The 16,020-nt window shown below is 34.7% G+C and overlaps 1 protein-coding gene and 1 non-coding gene across 3 annotated transcripts in view; both read right to left on the bottom strand.

Moving 5' to 3' along the window:
* Nucleotides 1–16,020, bottom strand: part of CLIP-190 (Cytoplasmic linker protein 190) — a 231,548-nt gene that overhangs the window by 96,844 nt on the left and 118,684 nt on the right. The window lies entirely within an intron of this gene.
* Nucleotides 4,272–4,465, bottom strand: LOC148941836 (U2 spliceosomal RNA). The gene has a single exon (XR_016143224.1). It is a non-coding gene; the product is annotated as a U2 spliceosomal RNA (small nuclear RNA).

The raw sequence follows: 16,020 nt of genomic DNA, 5'->3' as shown, positions 1-16,020 counted from the left end.
AACATTAAATTTTTACTTACTTAAATTTCTCTCCGCTCTTTTCCCGTGATTAAATAAAAAAAAACAGGTTTTTTAAACTAAAACTAAGGAGCGCCATCAAAACCTAAAACGAACAGAAATTATTCCATATATGAAAGGGACTGTCTCCTACCCAATGCCTCACTCTTTACCCTAAAGTTTTTTATTGTTTTAAAAAATTGAGTTGTAATGAAGAGTCGAACTTTAGCGCAAAGAGCGAGGCGTTGAGGAAGGGACAGCCAGAAACCCCTAAATCACAAAGGCCGTTTAATTAGAATAGATAGCTCTTTTGAAAGCACTAAAAAAAACTGTAGCGTAAAGAGCGAAGTATTGACTTGGGGGAGAACCCCCTCATATACATTATAATTTCTGTTCGTTTTAAGTTCTAATATTGCTTCTTACATTTCAGTTGAAATGTAATTATTCCGTATACGAAAAGGATTGTCCCCTCCTCAACGCCGCGCTCTGTACGCGAAAGTTTTTTATTTTTTTTAAAAATAAAGTTGTGAGACAGAGTAAAACTTTAGTGTAAAGAGCGAGGCGTTGAGGAGGGGACTGCCCCTTTCATATACGGAATAATTTCTGTTCGTTTTAAGTTTTAATGTCGTTCCTTACTTTCAGTTTAAAAAACTTGTTTTTTTTTATTTAATTTCTGATCATTTTTTAGTTAATGCAGCTTTTATTTGCATAAAAATTTTACTTTTCTTTTGCTAAATGGACGTCTTTACAAATTGACTTACGTAACTAACTTCTATTTTCGTATGTTTTTCTTCTGGCAAAAAATACAAAGTTACAGATTTTTGCAGATATGAGCTTGAAACCTATGTAATAGGGTTTTCTGATACGCTGAATCTGACGGTGTGATTTTCATTAAAATTCTTTCACTTGTAGGGGATGTTTCCCCCTCTTTAAAAAATCGAGTAAATTTTCTCAGGCTCGTAGCCTTTGATGAGTATTACTAAACTTGATAAAATTTATATATTTAGAATCAGCATTATAAACACATTCTTTTGATACATTTATTGACATCAAAATTCCGTTTTTAAAAGTTTCGATTACTATTGAGCCGTATCGCTTGTTTTTTTATTGTTTATTATTTATTACGTAGATCAAGGGGTTCTGTCCTTAGTCAAGACCCCACTCTTTACGATGAAAGTTAAAAAAAATTTTGATTCACATACCCCTGAAACACCACGATAGTTTGATTCAAAGAGAGAGCTCTTTTGAAAGTCCTTAAATAAAATCTTAAGCGTCAATATTAAGGTATTTACTTGCGGGAGAACCCTCTCAACTACTTTATAATTTCTCTTCGTTTTAAGTTCTAATATTCCTTCTAACATTTCAGTTGAAAAAACTTGTTTTTTTTTTTTTTTAATTTATGATGGTTTTTTAAATAATTCTTGGAAATCCGGCGCCCCCATCATAGAAATTTCCCTTACCCCAAAGAAACATCCTCCACGGAAATATTCTCCACAGTAACCCCTCCTCTAGCCCCCCCTCCATAAAAAATCCTTCCTGAAAATGGTTGTATACTTCCCAATAACCAATAAATAATGCTGGCAAGTCCGGCGCCCCCTTCATGGCAATTTCCCTTCCCCCATGAAAAATTCCTTCATGAACAGATCCTCCAACATAACCACCGACCCCCCCTTCCCTCCCACTACCCCAAAAAAAACCACCAGAAAAATTAAGTAAAATTACCCAAAACCCAAACGATATGTTAACATTTGGTAAACTTAAAAAAGTTTATCCCAACCACTGGGCACTTCGGGGGATTAAGTCATACTAAAGGACATAGTTATCTTATTTTCAACCATGCTGAACTAAATGACTATCTCAAAATTTTGATCAGGTGACTTTGGGAAAAAATAAGCGTGGGAGGGGGCCTAGTTACCCTTCATTTTTTTGGTCATTTAATAAGGGCACTAGAACTTTTAATTTCCGTTCGAATTAGCCCTCCCACGATATGCTAGGACCACTGGTCGATACGATCACCCCTGGGGAAAAAAAAACAAACAAACAAACAAATAAACACGCATCCGTGATCTTTCTTCTGGCAAAAAATGTAAAACTCCACATTTTTGTAGATAGGAGCTTTAAACCTCTACAGTAGGGTTCTCTGATACGCTGAATATGATGGTGTGATTTTCATTAAGGTTCTATAACTTTTAGGGGGTCTTTTCCCCTTTTTTTGAAAATCAGCCAAATTTTCTCAGGCGAGTAAATTTTGATGGGTAGCACTAAACTTGATGAAAGTTATATATTTGAAATCAGCATTAAAATCTTATTCTTTTGATATATCTATTGGTATCAAAAACCCGTTTTCTAGAGTTTCGGTTACCATTGAGCCGGGTCGCTCCTTACTTACAGTTCGTTACCACGAACTGTTTGATGAAAATTTTCAAACTGAAGGAATTTACCACGGGTGTTTGACAACTTGGCTTTAGTTTTGATTTCAGACCATCAACAATCGAAAGGTTTCATTTTGTTAACTTTTCATTGAGCTTTGTGACGTTCGGAAGCCGGAAGTAAGTTTATATGAAAAAGGCGACAGCTTTTCCTTTATCTTGACCGTGGTAAGCATAGTATATATAATACACAGTTTATATAATTAGCAGTATGATCTTTCCTTATCTCACCCATTATAAAAACCAGGACCGAGGTGCGAGTGCTCCAGAGAACCTATAAGCATAAGCGGCATTAGATCTTTTCACGGGTAGACAAAGAATACGGAACAAGGAACAAGTACTGACAAAACCACTTGACCGGCTCAACCACTAAGTGGACAGTAAGTGCAGGAATAAGTGGGAGGAGCTTTTTGTTCGCACCGAGAATGAAGAGCCAGAAATCATCTGCGATAAACTTACTGGATAATTATATAAACTGTTATATAATAGCAGTATGATCTTTCCCTATCTCACCCATTATAAAAACCCGGACCGAGGTGCAATTGCTCCGGAGACTGTATCAACCGGTATAAACATAAGCGACAAAGAGTGCTCCGACAAAGTGAATGATGAGCCAGAAATAATCTGGGGTAAACTTACATTATAAAAACCCGGACCGAGTGCTCCAGAGAACGTAAAAACATAAGCGACAAAGAGTGCTCCGACAAAGAGAATGAAGAGCCAGAAATAATCTGCGGTAAACTTACTGCCTAATTATATAAACTGTGGTGGCGAGTAAAAATCAGGGCTAATAATACCATTTATAGGTGAAAGATTTTTGAAGGCATTTTCGGAAAGTTTGCTTCAGGGAAGAGCAAGCAACCCCGGAAAATAAATACAGAGCTTAAAAAATAAGTAGATTTAAGTCTTAGCACTCATTTGGTGATGAGTGACGTTTTTTTAAGAAAGTAATTTATTTTACGTCATAAATTTGGAAAATGTGTCCACTTTATGTCCCAAATGACTAAAATGTGTCCATTTTTGCCCTATTATTTAATTATGTCCAGGCACATAGAAATATGTCCTTTGGACTTAAAATATGTCCAGTTGGCAACCCTGGCTTTTTAGCCAGGTAAATATGTTTCGTTAGATTTCAATTTAAATTTAGATATTTACTAATATCTTTCGACATAAATCCCGTTGCTTTGAATGCCACTCAGAAGCTCCAATTTATTAGCCAAATGCAGGTTTACAAAACCTTTTCACATTAATGAATCAAGTCTCTAAATTATTTTTGAAAATAGCAATGCCCCATTTCATTTTCAGATGCAAACGTCTTAATCCTTTGAAAGCAAGTTTACCTGTTAGAAAAAAGAAAATCAGGGGTTTCTTACTCTGTTATCAATATGACTAAAAAGTCAAAACCTTTGTTTCTGAGAACCAAGTGACCCTCCTTCTCGCTCACAACCCCAGGGGGATTTATTCATTATTGCTACTTCTAACAACTTACCAAATAACCAAGCTCTCCGAGGCCAAAAACAATCACTTCAGCAATTCTGTTCGAATCTTGGTTCAATTTAAATTTCAGCATTTAATAATTGCATACTATTTTCGAAAAAGATGCATGGGTACTTCAATCCAGGTTGGGGATTTTAATTTAATTATGGCGAGCGAGCGGTCATTGGCTTTTTCACCATTAAATTTTGTAAATTATAAACAGTTTTTCGTTTTTTTCAGATAAAAAAAAAAAAAAAATATTTTCAATATATTCAATGGCTAGAAAACTACAGGTATGGTTTCCATAATGTATAAGGAAGCGCATAAGACGTCAGTGTTTAGAGAACATGAACTTTGATCTCCCCTCGTGAGGGATGCACCGATCCCGAAAGTACTGCAAGACCGGGCCAATGCGTGAAGGGAGCGGAGCAAGCCACGACATCCCTTCGGTTTCCAAAGATCAGTTTAGTATTTTGGGCCCAAGTAGGGACTGTATCAGATATTAAGATTATAAGACCAGATACTACACTTTTATCAGGGTTGCCACCGTCAGTAGAATTTTACTAGATCTAGTAAAAAAAAAATCTAGTAAATTTAGAGGATCTAGTAAATATATATATATATATATATATATATATATATATATATATATATATATATATATATATATATATATATATATATATATATATATATATATATATCAAGCATCGATTTTTACTATAGGAGGATAATCAATACGATTTATAATATATACTATATATATATATATATATATATATATATATATATATATATATATATATATATATATATATATATATATATATATATATATCAAGCATCGATTTTTACTATAGGAGGATAATCAATACGATTTATAATATATACATACATATATATATATATATATATATATATATATATATATATATATATATATATATATATATATATATTATATATATATATATATATATATATATATATATATATATATATATATATATATATCAAGCATTGATTTTTACTATAGGAGGATAATCAATACGATTTATAATATATACATACGTATATATATATATATATATATATATATATATATATATATATATATATATATATATATATATATATATATATATATATATATATATATATATATATATATATATATATATATATATATATATATATATATATATATATATATATATATATATCTGTATGTGTGTGCGTACAATCTTTTTTCATTTTTCTTCTTTTCTTTTTTCTCTTTTCCTTTTTCTTTCGTTTTCATAGTATGATTGAAAATTCCGGAACCCTACAAGTCCAAAAATTCTTTTTTGGATATATATATATATATATATATATATATATATATATATATATATATATATATATATATATATATATATATATTTATATATATTTATATATTTATATATATATATATATATATATATATATATATATATATATATATATATATATATATATATATATGTAATGTTACATTTCTACTTACACTTTTAATTTTTCTCGGCAGACTTCATTTTAGTCAATAAAAATTTTCCGACTGAGAAGATTCACCTACTAGCCTTGGGTGGTTGGCATTTGTTTTGATTCCAATATGTCAACAAACATCACAAACCCAAGTGTCATTATAGCTTCATTTTTAGTTGGTAAGATTTGATACACAGAAAGCTGATTTTGTCGACCTTTAGACGCCGGAAGTGAAGTGTTTGTTTATGAAAATAGGTGATTGTTTGTCTGTCTCTGACTCTGAGACAGACAAGCAAAATTGTAAATTGTAAAACAGACAAGCAAAAATTGTAAATTGTCATTTGTTTACGATAATTTTTTTCCCTGAATTCATGGAAAATAAAAAGAAAGTTTTGTTTACTATAAATCATGACTTTTTACTAGTTTTCGGGAAATTTACTAAATCCTCTAAATTTACTAGATCTAGTAAAATCCTACTGACGGTGGCAACCCTGGATGCGATCTAGTAAATTTTTCCTCTCAGATTTAGTAAATTCTTCCAGGTCAGGGTGGCAACCCAGATCATTACAGACTTCTATTTTTAAAGATATTATCCTAAACTAACTGAAATTCGCTTTGTTAAAACGAAAAATGAATTTAATTGATCATGTCAGAGCTCTTGATTCATAGAGGTCAGACTTTCGACTACACCTCAGGATAAGAGCTCTTCAAAAATTGTACATATGTTAAACAAACTCCAACTCTTCAAATTATATATAGAAATGTCTATATATTTATGTCTTTCTTTTCAAAGTCTTTTTAGTTACTCAAAAAACCCTAAATAAAACGGTATTTGAGTTTTAATCATTACACATACTATATATAAAATTTTGTTAATTCATAAAATCTTTATTACAAGCAATAACGTACTTAAAAAACCATAATGCTTTTTAAATTAATAGTTAAAACAATTTGTCAAAACTTTAACTATAAATTGATCCTTTTTCACGAGGCCAGTTATCAAGTAATAGCCGTACCAGGGGCTACTAACTTGCTAACTTGTCTTGTGCAAAACGATCAATTTATAGTTAAAGTTTTGACAAGTTGTTTTTATTATATTAATAAAAAGTATTATTGGTATTAAAGTATGTTATTGTTTGTAACAAAGATTTCAGGAATTTACAAAATTTCATATATAGTATATTTAATAATTAAAATTCAAAAGCATGTTTTATTTAGTGTTTTTTGGATAGCTAAAAAGATTTTGAAAAGGAATAAATATATTCGTGTTGACTTAACGATAGACAAACAATAATGCCAAACGTAATACAATTGTACCATTTTGATACTTTTGTGTCTACTGGTACAATTTAGTACAATCCCATAAAATATGGTACATTTTGCAAAATTTTGGTATAATGCGATACAATTCAGTATTTTTGTACCTATGTTTATTCTTTGATCTAAAAATATTTTATTTCATCCTGATCTGTTGGCATAGTCAAGATAAGGGACAGACAAGCCTCACCAATTTTCCTTTTTTCGTAAACAGACGCTTCACTTCCGTTGTCCAAAGGTCGACAAAAACATCTTTCTGTGTATCAATGTCAAGTTTACGGATTGAAAATGAAGCTATAATGACACTTGGATTCGTGATGGTTGGGAATCTAGTGGAATAATCAGTCTTAGGCTAATTTAAAAAGATTTTTTTTTCCGGTATTGTTTGTAGGCGGTAGCTTATATTAGGGAGGGCTACAGGAACAATCCTCCCCTCTGTCGAGATCTTCATAAAAGGGAAAGAGGGGATTTTATGCAAACTATTAAATGGAAAATTAGGTCTCAGCAACTACTTTTCGGCAATATGCTGTAAGAATACAAGGTTAAAATGCAATTTTTGCCCCTGATTTGTATTAAAATCGTCATTTGGGATCAATTTCAAGCGGTGCTATAAGTGGTCGTAAATGGCCGAAACGACTTTTGTTGGCCTATAGTAAAGTGTCTCTGTAATAATATATGTTACTCCGAACAATTTTATTCTGTCAGGAGTAATGTACTGTATTAGAAGAGAAAGAAAAACAAAGGAATGGAGAAAGAAAGTGAATGAAAATGTCTTGTGCAAAATTTTTAGATAGTGCTTTACGTCACCGACGATCCGCGTGTTACGCGAAGCGTAACACGCGGAAAAAAATTTTGGATATGGTACAATTTTTTTGTCTTTGGTACATTTTTCATGCAATTTGTGGTACATTTTGTTTTGAGGTGTTGGTAACACTGGGGAGCGAGTGCTCCTAGCTAGCGAACGAGCAGCTGGTCAGTTGTTTCCGAACACCTGGAGATTCAGGACAGGCATTTTTGCGTGACATGTTTCTGCGAGTGGTGCAAGCCGAAAATGCAGCGTTCGTTAGAACAGAGGTACGCGATTAAATTCTGTGTGAAACTCGGTAAATCTGCAACAGAGACGTTTGATATGATCAAGCAGGCTTACCCAGATGTTGCTTTAGCAAGAAGTGGTATATTTCGGTGGCACCAGGTCTTTCTGGAGGGCTAGGAAGAGGTCACCAATAAAGACCGTGCTGGAAGACCTTCGACAAACACCGACCATGTGAGTCATGTGCGCAAAGTTTGATCTCAGACCGTCGACTAAGCATTCGTTTAATTACTCAAATGTTAAATTTACCAAACTGTGTCCTTCCTGACATTGTGACGGTGCATTTGAACATGCGGAAGGTGTGTGCGAAGACGGTCCCAAAAGTGCTCACTGACGACCAGAAATTGCGGCGAGTTGAAGTTTGCCAAGAAAATATAAACATATGTGAGAGTGATCCCGAATTTTTTAATAACGTGATCACAGGTGACGAGTTCTGGATCTTTGAGTCGGCGTCTCATCACCCCAAAAAGGCAAGAATGAGCAAATCCAAAGTGAAACCGATGCTCACGTCTTTTTTGACATCAAAGGCATCGTCCATCATGAATTTGTTCTTTCTCGACAAACCGTTAACAATTTTATGTGGAAGTGCAGAAGAGACTCAAACGAAGGGTCTATCGGGTCCGACAAGACATCGCAGCCGACTGGAAGTTGCACCACGACAACACTCCGACTCACACCGCCTTTCTCGTGAGCAGCTACCTGACCAAGGCTGGCATCCCAACGCTTCCGCAGCTGCCCTACAGCCCATATGTGGCCCCAGGACTTTTTTTTGTTTCCTTGCCTGAAAAGGCTGATGAAAGGCAAGCATTTTGAGGCGACAGAGGGGATCCAAGCAGCATGCACCACGGCTCTCAAGGCTATTCCGGAGAATGCATACCGTGACGCCTTCAATGCTTGGAAATTGCACTCGCAGCGCTGCATTGACACAGAAGGAGCCTATTTTGAAAGTTTTTAAAGAATTAAAACGAGTGGCTCAATAAATGTTTTTAAATCCACTCAGGCCTATTACTGTCCAGGCCAACCCTGTATGGAAACATAATAGAAGAGTTGATTAATATTTACTTGGGATCCAAAGATGTTTTGGGACTGAATAGGGATCGGTTTCGAATCCATTAAAGCTATGCAGGTTTAAATACGCTCGTTTGCTTTTAAAATTGTAGCTCTATTATCAAGCTATTTTTATCAAAATTGATTGCCAACACAATTTGAACAGACGAAAAAAATTTGTAGGTTTGTATTTAGAATTCGAGTTATGTCCCTCACTTCACTATCCATTTGCTTCTACTGCTTTTCAGGAGCATCAATGTGTTTTTAAGGGATGATTCTCCACTGAACTTTGAGATTCAATGGAGATGATTCCCCACTGAATTTTGAAAATACCTTTCTTGGTATCGTCAGTGAAAAAAAAATTGCCGCTTCTTAAGATTTTCGAAAATCCCTTCAAAAAGACAATTACCAACTAAAACTTCCTACCAGGACCACCAAGGAAGAGGGACTATTAAAAAAGTTCCAATTGACCTAGTCTCTGGGGATGGACCGAATTGAAATTTTTTACTTGTTGGTTTCCAATCTTCGTTTTTGTTGGGTCCAATGTCGGAAATATGTACCATAGCTTTAGTTTCCGGTTTTAATATACTAAATATGTACAAAGTAGCATATTTAATTTTAATCTCCCTCTTCTAGACATCTATAATGATCAGGCACTTCATGGTTAGATAAGTCTTACTCAGTGGTGCAACTGGAGTTGGTGCTGTCTGGGGCGGACCCAGAAAGCTTCATTCAATTTTCAAGTTCAATGAATATTCTCCCTCAGTGCTTCATTCCCGCATTGAATTAGGTCTTACAGTAATAATACGGCACAACGGCACACAAAAACGGCACAGGACAAAAACGGCACACACAAAAACAATATGAAAACTATACGAATTGACGACAATAATCAAAGCAATGGACAACAATCAAGGTTGTATCCAGGATTTCCGTTCCGGGGAGGGGATAGAAAAACCTTAACAAAACAAATCAAAATTTACTTATATGAATTTTGTTACTTTTTCACTTGTCGGACAAAAATTTCAGGGGGAGGAGGAGGTTCAAACCCGGTGCCCCTCCCCTTCCGATATGGCCTTGAGTTTATTTTTTAAAATGTTTACTATTGATAGCTTATTCGTTCAGAAAAAAGACGATACATATTGCCTCCAAAAATATCTTTAAAATAATGTATCTACAAACATATATACAGACACAATAAAAATGTAAGAAGTCTCCTAAATTCATAGATCTGAACATAAATTTAAAAAACATTGAAGATGTTTATTCCTTTGATGCTGTTCGAATTAAAATTAAAAGGTATTCAAATTTCAATTGTCTTCCAAAACCCTATAAGTTAACTTTTCAAACTCTAGAGAGCTTCTTCAAAATCTATCACATCTTTTTTTTCTTTTTTTTTGCACTAGAGATATATAAAGCAAGTTTTGCCAATCTGAACCCGTTGATCAAATATGATCAATCATAGTTGATCGAAGTTGAATCTTTAAGCAAATTCTCTCAAAAACAATTGCAACATAAAGACAATATAGTCAAAATAGTCATTAAGACTGTACAGCTGGATAAGTCCCGAGAGTTCAAGCACTCCTCCTTCAAGAACTTTGATTTTATCTTGAGGAGTATTGACAAACTCCTGCAACTGCCTCCTCTCAACTTGAAATCCTTCTTCGTTTACGTGCTGGCAAGCACTATCCAGCTCCAAGGCATAATCTTTATCCGGAAAGTTGGAATACTTTAGGAAAGAGAATTTGCTGATAGGGTCCAGAAGCTGCTGAAAAAGGAATGAAAATATGGCGAAAACAGTCATTGAGTCTATACAACTGGACAAACTCCACAAGTCCAAGCTGTCCTCCTGCGAGAACTTTGGTATAGTCTTTGAAAGCATTGAAGAACTCACGTGGCCACCTCCTCACGACTTGAAGCTTTTCTTTATTTATGCGCTCGCAAGCACTGTCCATCTCCGATGGGTAAATGCTTCACCCACTAAGCAGTTCAAGCAGTAATAACGTTCCACCGATAGGTAGACCACGAAAAGAACGCAAAAGCTTATTAAATAATTCCTTAAAAAAAGAAGAAAAAACAATCAAATTTACACAAACAAAAACAGTATGAACTTAAATGGGCTTAGGGAATGGCGTGTACAAGGATTGGCTTGCGCTAGTTTGACTTCTTCATTTTTGGATGTCTAGCCAATTTTTCTGGCTTTTTACGATACCAGCTTAGTTAGGGCTTCGGAAGACTTCCCCCTTAGTCAGTAACGATTCTGGCCTCTCTTGCACCCGGGGTAAAATCTTGATTCTTCCCCTCCTATCTAAAAAAAATTTCAGGCGAAACTTTAACAAAATTTTCATTTACTAAAAAAAATTCAATACAAAATCTCAAAAAAAGGAAAATTGCTTAAATACGGTCTGCTTACTTTTATTTTAATGGAGTGGTGATGAAGATATGGAAAAATAATGAAAAGTTCGGATTTAATGTGCTTATACTTGCTGCCAACTGCGCGTTCTAATTTATTTAATTACAAAATTACGGAATGACGTAGGATTATTTATTTGAAATTTTGCGCCCCAAAAACTTCTGCGCCCGGGTAATTTCCCCTTCTGTCCCCCCTAAAACCACCTCTGCCCTTAGTTTCGATAAAGTTTAGAAAGGACTCCACAACACTAGCCTCAGATCCATTATTTTTCATGTAATATAGCCTATAACCTGACTGGTTGGGTCTTTGTGGTACGAACATACATAGAGAAGGAATCTCAGAACCAGTCCCCAAAATTACTAATTTTTCCCTAGTTACTGGGGAATTCGTATTCGAATTATTTCTTTTTTAATTAAATCAATCTTGTGAATGTTTGAAAAAAATCCTGTGTATGTACATGCTGGGCTGCCAGGAGTGCCAGGAGTGGAAAATGTAATTATTATAAAACAGAATAAATAAAAATAGATAAAATAAAAACAGAAGAATGAGTAAAGTGGGACAGTTTGTGATCTTTCAGTACTGTTATAAAACGAAAAATAGAGAAAAAATGCAAGGGAAAATTAGAGAAAAAATACGAACGTGAGATGGCACAGCGCATCCGGATGTCAAAACCGAGGGGCGACCACCCTATATATTTTTTGGTGTTAGCTATCAACTGACATGAGGATTTGTTTTTAGTTTTTATAGAACTGGAGCACGTTTTAGGACCCTTTCTAGAGGCTAGTAGAATGCTTCGTCTGGATTTGCTCGGAGGTATAGCAATCTCCATGTTATTTGCTTGGCCTATATTCCCTTCCATGCTATTCTATGTCCCTTCCATTGTTATTCTATGAGACCTCTACACGTGATTAAACACGTCATGAAACTACGTGCTATTTGCATATGTCCTGTTGGTACCATTCCAAACGAGTGGGGATTCCCCTCCTGTTCCTAAACCTTGCAAAAAAGATAACAGTATGAACGGGGATTCCCCGCACAAACTTGTTTCAACTCCAAGTTTTTTCAACCAGAGTGTTTTTTTTTCGAGCTGACACCTGTTTTTTAGGCAGCCAATCAGAGAACTGCAAAACAATTCGTCATTGAAACCCCGTATAAAATGTTCATGCTTTGGAATTTAATTTTCATTATGTATTAGCATATCGAGCATAGTACACTGGATTTTTTTAACTCTGAAACAATGGATATTTTTATTTTCAATGTGAGTACATTTTCATTCTTTATTTCCAAAAAAAAAATAGTTTTATTAGTAAATTCAAATTTAAAGGGGACTTAGCCCCCCTCCCCTCCAACAAAACAAAACTTTAAAATATAATGAGTATATTCGATAGAAAAAGCTAAGTATGCTTTTTTCTATTATGTAAATAAAATCTCTCCTCCACAGCTATGTTTACAAGTTTTAATTGTTTTGAAACAATTCTTTTTTCGTTCAAAAATGTCCATTTTCCAATCGTGCGTTTAAAATGTGCTGTCATAAAACCATTTGTGTTTAACCTGTTACCAAAGAGGGGATGATTTCAAAACAACATTTGGCATACTCCTTATCTGAATTAAGAAAACAAACGAATGGAAACATGTAATTCTAAACTCCGTTTGTTTTCTGGCCAAATTAGACAGATATTTTTCAATTGTATTTGATGAAAGCAAATGGATTTCACAGATGATTAAGAGGCTTTTATAAAAATATATGACAGGGAAGAGGGTAATGAATCAATTCTAACACGGTTTTTCTTTACTTGGTATCCGTTAAAAACGAAATTTTTGTGTTAAATAAGTAATTCTTGTATCTTTTAAAAGAGCTTTACGGGGTTTGAGAGAGACTCTGTTCCCTGATTCCGTGTGGTTAGAGGGGATTATTCGTGCAGACTAATTTTTTCTTCTGTAAAAAGGGAATTGTTTTTTCCATGCTAAATTTTGCCTTCTTTTTTAAGGATGAGGATTCATACAATTGCCATCCCTCGGAAAAGAGAGCTAAGTTTAACGGCGTCACTCCAATACAACAAGTCGATATAGGCGGCCCAGTGGAGGCCACTCAAATCCAATCCGGACCGACATTGCCTGCCCGAAACCCACCAGTACCAACCCCTATGAAGCAAGGTAGAAAGCTGAAAAGAGAATGGATGGTTGCTCACATGATGGAGAGCCTCACTGGATCACCTGTACAAGCCAGTTACATGGCCACCACATCTATGCAAGAAACGGACGGCACTCAACAGCAGTCTGAATTTGGAAATGTGAGTGTCTTCACCTCTAGCTTCTAACTATTTATATCCAACTATTTTTTTTTGTTTTTTTTTCAAGTATTTTCTTTTCGCCATTTTTCAACACTGTAAAAGTGTATGTAAGATATATTAAAATGTTAATCTCCCCCCCCCCCCCCGACCATTGTTTTAAATTTCTCTGCTCCCCTCAGAGAAAGCAGAATATAATGCATTTTTTTATTAGCAAAGAAAGCACTCTTTTGCGACTTTCTGAACTTTCTGTGGGGGGGGGGGGTGGAGGCAAGTATTTAGCTTAAATAATTCTAGGAGGAATTGAGTTTTGAGGATGGGGTGAAAAAATGAACATGTTTTTTTTAACTTTATAAAATAATGGTTATTTCACATAGAAAATAAAACCTTTTTTCTATAGGTTAATGAATTATCCTTTTCGACATTTTTCAACACCGTAAAAGTGTGTGTCAGAGATATTAAAATGTTAATCCCTCGCCCCCAACCATTGTTTTAAATTCCTCTGCTCCCCTCAGAGATATCTTAATATAATGCATTTTTTTTTATTCGCAAAGAAAGCACAATTTTGCGTCTTTCTGAACTTTCTGAGGGAGGGGGGGGGTAACTTTTTAGTTTTAAAAATTAGTTTACGAGTAGAAAAATGCTTCACTACATATCAACTGAATTGTATTTTAATGCTGATTTTGAATATCTTTAAATTATTTAGTTTAACTTAATCCATCAAAAGTTATGAGAAAATTAAAAATATTTGAAGTAGAAATTCAGACATCGCATAATTTGTTTCCGCAGCGCATTTCTATCTGACGCTGTTTCCGCAGCACGTTATAGGCTAATGGAATATAGGCTAAGGGGTTAGAAACTCAATTTCAACCTGTAAGAACATTTTAGCGTGTGTGTGCGTGCGTGTGTGTGTGCGTGTGGGTGTGTGTGTGTGTGTGCGTGTGTGTGTGTGTATGTGTGTGTGTGAGCGGTGCATGCGCCGCATCTACTCGATAATTCATTGAGATATTGTAAATTCAATAACAATGTAATGATTTTCACTATTTTATTGTGCGTTTCTGTCCATGTTACTAAGAAAATGTGTGATTTATTATGCATTTTTTCTGTAAATAATGCTTTAAGCAAAAAGTATTTAGTTTAAATAATTCTAGGAGTAATTGAGTTTTATGGATGGTATGGAAAAAAAAATGAACATGATTTTTCAACTTTATGAAATAATGTATATTTCACATAGAAAATAAAACCTTTTTTCCACAGATTAATGATATAGCACCACCATTGAGTGATGAGACATCAGCATTTACTGGACCAATTCTATCACCACCATCGGAGTTCAGTGATGAACCTACATTAGTTCTGGATAATGTGGAATGGCATAGAGGTTTCCTTAATGATGTTTTTGGGGAAATGGCTAGCCTAGACGACTTAAATTGTGATATTGACATGATTGAGGATCCGGAGTGGGCAGATAGTTTTATGCGTGAGCATTTAGGAGATGTTACTAGTGCAACTGAACCGGGTCCTCATAAAGAAATTCCAACACAGGATAATACAGGCTGACTCTATCAATTGTCTCAAAACACCTTGGAATATGTGCTATCAGGCTTAGGGGACCTCATGCCATCTCCAACCAATGTAATTGATCAGACTGGGGATTATGTTATTGACAATTCTATGTCACCCCCACCATTCCGCTTAATGATATAGCTAGTACTAGTAGTGTCACGTCCCCGGAATTACGTGAATTTTATTTGTTAGAATCTGCTCTAGGTCACTATACAGGGTAGATTTTAACCCTCGCGAGGAAAACGTGATTGACGGGAGCATTATTTTAACAGACCCAGTGAATGTTCTCCATAGCTACATCGACAGAATTCGAGCACAAATTGAGATTCAGATTCAGAAATGGGAGGGTCAAGGAGGGGATTAAAGCATCAGTAAATCAAAAAGTTTATTTACAAAAGGGGACATCTGGAGAAATTTTTTATTTTCATTTTTCAACTGGCAACCAGACTTTTTACCCTGGTCTAAACGAATTTGAGAGCAACTTTTTTAACTGGGTAAATAAATTAATATTGACTTTGGACACGTTTAACGAGAGGGGAAGGTTAATTTAGACGAGGTTACGTGCGCGCACGTAACCTCGTCTAAATTAACCTTAAAAAATGAAATAAAGCTATGTCGACTTTGCATATTTTATTCAACATATCCGATCCAACATTAACTTTTCATAGATTTCCAAGCTCGCACCGCCTGCAGCAGTATTTTTACTCAATACAATGCGTCTTTTTTTCCTATTCAATAGTACCATATCCGGATCAATGACCGTGAAGAAAGTGTCGTTCGGAACAGCAAAATTTCGAGCACATTCTACGGGAATGGTCATAACGTCACAATGATTTCTATTGTGAACACCCTCAAACATTTTGCCAAAGGCAAAATTCAAAATGAGTTTAT

Source organism: Artemia sp. Qi Xiang Cuo, chromosome 17 (assembly GCF_049724085.1).
Source record: "Artemia sp. Qi Xiang Cuo chromosome 17, ASM4972408v1, whole genome shotgun sequence".
Taxonomy (NCBI): Eukaryota; Metazoa; Arthropoda; class Branchiopoda; order Anostraca; family Artemiidae; genus Artemia; species Artemia sp. Qi Xiang Cuo.
Note: the sequence above shows the minus strand (reverse complement) of the source record. Positions and strands in the feature narration are given on the sequence as shown.